Source organism: Pteropus alecto, unplaced genomic scaffold (genome assembly GCF_000325575.1).
Source record: "Pteropus alecto unplaced genomic scaffold, ASM32557v1 scaffold106, whole genome shotgun sequence".
In the NCBI taxonomy this organism is placed as follows: Eukaryota; Metazoa; Chordata; class Mammalia; order Chiroptera; family Pteropodidae; genus Pteropus; species Pteropus alecto.
The window spans coordinates 14,506,508-14,511,152 of NW_006442103.1; the positions used below are offsets into that span (position 1 = coordinate 14,506,508).

Below are 4,645 nucleotides of genomic sequence, written 5' to 3' on the forward strand. Positions count from 1 at the left end.
TCGCATTCCCCTCCAATTTCCTTGATAATGCAAAATCGGAAAACGATGACCTGCAATGAATTGTCTATGATATGCTTGTTGCTAATGCAACATAGTTAGATTAGAAATCTTAATCCTAAAGTTTATAGGGAAGAAAAGCAGAGAGCAAGCAGTTCACTTGCAAATAATATTATTCCCACTATTTATTGTAATTAACTTTTCCATTATAGTTTCCTCCGAATGGATACTATAACCAAGGACGAGGAGGAGGATGAAGACTCTCTTGCTTTTACAGGAAGAATGCCAGCAGAAAATGGAGGTTAGGACATGTCAACAAACTAATTTTTCCATAAGACTCCCAAGAACCTTTTTAGTTTACATAAGTAATCGACTGTTATATGAGTTTCTCATTGCTGCTTTAACACACAATCACAAACTTAGTGGCTTTAGACAACACAGGTTTAGTATAGTTCTGGCGGACAGACTACAAAATGAGTCTGAAGAGGTTTCTTAAGAGCTGATTTCTTTTGAATTCTCCCGGGGGAAACCCCTTCCTTGTCTCTCGCGGCTTCCAAAGTCTGCAGCATTCCTTGGTCCTGGCCACATTACTCTGGTCCCTGCCTCCGTGGTCACTTAGCTTTCTGCTCACTCTGGTCTCCTGCCTCCCTCCTCGGCACCGCAGGCCCAACTAGACGACTCAGGCCTGGCCCCCCCGTTTCCAGGTCCTTACCTCAGTCACACCTGTAAGGTCCCTTTCACATTAAAGGTGACACAACTTATGAGGATTAGAATATGGGTATCTGTGGGAGCCATTATTTAGCTGATCACAAGTGTCTTATGTGTATCATTAAAGGATCCTGAGCAGACTGGGCCTGTTGGAGTTAATTATAAGTTTTATGGAATAACCTAGTCAGAGTCAGGAGAAGCCAGACCAGGCCTCGAGTCTGCATTTCTTATTGATCTTATTGACCCATTAGGCTAAACCTGAAGCCTCCCACTTGTTGTTTGAAAGAATGAACTGCTTAACAAAAGAATTTTAAACCTACTAGGGCTTTGTTTCTGAGTTTAATTTGTTGCCGTACCTTAATTTGTAGCAGTTTTCTTATCAAAATCAATTCTGTTATTACCTCTACCTTTGCTATGTGCTCTTAAGCAACCCTGGTTTCCATTATGGTACTTATTGTGTGACATGATAAATGCTGATGACGCCCCCGCTAGGTCCTAAGCTCTGTGAAAGCCGGGTCCACGTCTCTTCTCCTACGACGTGCCGACCATCACGCCAGACCCCGTGTGTCAGGCACGCAGATATTTCCGAAGAAACACATGAATCCTTCACCGTTCTTCTATGTGCTCAGTGGAACTTTGCACCCAAAAGCAAACAAAGACTGCATCTTATTCATCTTAGTAACTGTAAGAAGTAACACAGTGTTTGGGACATTGTAGGCATTTATTAAATGTTTTCATGAATGAATGCCCAGACACAAGGCAGTCGAGATTGGCTTAACTTGTCTACCAGATAATATACTCAAAAGGGACACTTTTCCCCAACATCAATTTGAGAAGGGGCCTATGGATTATTTAGCTCCAGGAAAGCTACTTATAGATAACTAGAAAAACCTCCATTCTACTTTCATCTTCTTGTTACTTAATCTCACCATTTTGTGCAAACTTAGAGTTAGGGCGAGAATACATTCAAGAGAGAAATGATCCCTTCTTAACAAGGTCTTACTGAGTCGTAGAATAAATGAATTTGATGTTTTTTTTTTTTTACGCTGAGACCTTTCCCTGCCCCCATAGAGAGGCAGTCTACCCTATGAAGGTATTCTTGAGAGGAATTTCTGGCATAACCATCAATGTTATAACATTCAGTCCTCTTAAAATAACTCATCGATGGAAATAACATGTAAAGAGCTTGGAAATGCTGTTGATTTGATTCCAGGCACTTAAGAGATCAGCACATTTAGAAAAAAAATCATTAGGTGTCGGATCAATGTCTAGATTTTTCTGTTTGCCAGAGAGCTGAGAAGCTGGCTTTCCTACTTGGACTAAAATACAGGTCACCTTTGATTTGTCAGAGGAATGCTTGGTCAGAGGAATGAATGAAATGACTGAATGGAATGCCTGAGGGGAAAGGTGGACAGTTACACCAGTTGAATTTATTTCTCCATCCTGTCACATCCCAGAAGAAGCTCCTTATTCACTGGTAAGTAGGTTCCAAAACATCTTCGAGCAGAGACATAGCATCACAGTCATATTTCTGTCAGTGAAAGAATTTATGATCGTCCCAATCCAGTCCCTCAGCAGAGGGATGAGCCTTGATAAGGATTCAGCTGATAAGGAGAATGAATACCATGTAACAAATTAAAGACCTAGGGCAGTAGCAGAGAATTTGAGGGGGAAAAAGCAAAGTTCATGTTATTTTTCTCTTGCGCCAACAAAGTGTTTGAGTTAAGCAGAGGAACAGAATCATGTCTTTCAGTTTCCTTTCAAGCATTTCAAACCACCCCAACAGCTTCAAATCTGTTGTAGGAAGATGTGCACAAAACATCAAAAGATTTTCTTAAGTGGTTTCTAGTATTCGAGAGATTTTTTCAGGGGGAAAATATTTATTTATTAAATATTTTGAGCACCTACTATGTGCTGGGTTAAAGGAGATAACATATATTGAGCATCGTTTTAAACAGTTTATGTTCCTTGGCATATCCAGTCTTCAGGAAAAAAACTATGAAATGTTTATAAAATGGAATCGTCCATTTTATGGATGAGAAAACTTAGGCTCCGGCCTAAGTTAAGCATCTAACAATTGGCAAAGCCTGGACTATGTAACCTCAGATGTCACTTAAGTGACTGTGCTATACTGCTGATTCTTGAAGGGTCCCCGAGTTTTAGCCAGGCCTTATCCTCCGCTGTGCTGTTTGACAATGCCGTCGGTGGCGACGGTAACCAGCGTGCATTCAGCACCATGCACCACACACCACGTTACATACATTTTGTGCTTACGTCATACAGTTCTCACGACTCTGTTAAGCAGGTTTATAATCCTTGCTCTGTTGGTGAAAACAATGAAGCTTAAGGGCATTATACAGCTTTCTCAAGGTCAGAGCTAGAAATTGGCAGTGCTACGTCTACATCCCATTTTGTCTAATGCCAAGGGCCATGCACTTAATTATCAATTCTGACCTGCCTCCTGTGAAAGAAAGTCCATTCGAGAAAAGAGGGGACACTTCTCTTTCCAAGACCACGAGAGATGGCCTCAACTTCTTCCTGGTTTTCAGTAAGTTGGGAAGAACAGATGCTGGTGGAACCCTTAGGAATCCAAGGCTCAGATATTTTGATGAGGCTCCTTTTGGGAGCAGACCATTTTAAGAAGGATTCTTAGTTAATGATTCTCTCTGTATTTTAGAACCCTTGAAATTTTTTCTCCACAAGTAAATCAGTGGAGAGAGACATTTGTCGGTCAATAATATGGACTGAGAAGCTTGTCAAGTTTTAAACTCATCATTAACGGGCCGCATTCAGTTAAAATCTCATAGAGAAGATGGAAAAATTTTCTGTCTCTGGGGTGCCCTTTGGGATTATTTTCACTGTTCGCTTTAGGTTAATTATTAACCCACCATTCTACCAAATATACTCAAGAAAAATTTGCCGAGAGCATACTGAGTTCCAGGCACTGTAGTGGGCTCAGAGTTGTCGCCAATCAGTGAGGTGGATTCTTCAAGCTGTAAGCCTTCCCAGAGTCTTTGACCCAAATGGAACATAGGGAGTTGAAGTACTGTTTTTTGTTTGAAAAGGCCTTGATGAAATTAGAGCGCGCCTCTGGGATCCAAGTTTGGGAAACTGGCTAGTAACAGAAACACATTCTTTTTCCAAAGAAGAATTTCTTAAGGAGTGAGATCTCAGGCTGAGCTGGTGATTTCAAGGACGTCTAAGTCACATAATCGCTAAGCTATCCCTCACCCTATGCTTTTAATTATGTCAATAATTAAAATTAATTAACTAACAGGCTAAACACTGTCATCTGGGGAGAGTGTTGAGCTTGCTGCTATCAGCAAAGGGACACAGAAACATTTCCTCTTGCAAATACTCTGTCCCTTTATCAGATTAGCCACATTGAGAAGCCCAGAGCAACTGCCACCATCCCCGCCCCACACGCATTCCTCATTAAATGTCTTTATTTGATGCTTAATACCTTTTAGCTTTGAAGTAGTTCAAAAGACGTTTTAGGTATCCTCTGAAGCCTTCACAATATTGCATGAATATGGTTTTAGAACCAGGGAGACTTATTTCTCATTCTCATTTTCCTCTTCTTTAACATGAATTGTCAATGTCATTTTTATTATAAGTCTGTTGTGCTCATTACTAAGTAATATGTATGTAAAATTCCACCTGCCATGTAGGAGGGCTTCAATAAATTGTACCACTTAGGAACTGCCAAAGACTTTAGAGCAAGGATTTAATGCACACATTATAAAAAGCATTTTTTTTAAAAAAAATGAATTCTCATTGGTGTCATATTTTTTTCCCAAAATGAAACAGATGAAATGTTTCAAGAAAACATATTTTCACCGGATCCACTTCATTTGCCAACTAATGATGTAACTGGAGAAATATGACTTTTCTGAGACCACTTTCCTCCTCTTTATTGTCCTGGAAGATCTGTCGTTTC

General features: G+C 40.2%; 1 protein-coding gene across 1 annotated transcript in view; it reads left to right on the forward strand.

Annotated features, from left to right (window-relative positions):
• The first annotated feature begins 1,757 nt into the window (after nucleotides 1-1,757).
• MAB21L3 (mab-21 like 3) overlaps nucleotides 1,758-4,645 on the forward strand; it is a 41,148-nt gene continuing 38,260 nt past the window's right edge. The window contains exon 1 of the mRNA XM_006919819.2: nucleotides 1,758-2,182. The gene's annotated coding sequence lies outside the window, so the exon portion shown is untranslated. The remainder of the gene's footprint in view (nucleotides 2,183-4,645) is intronic.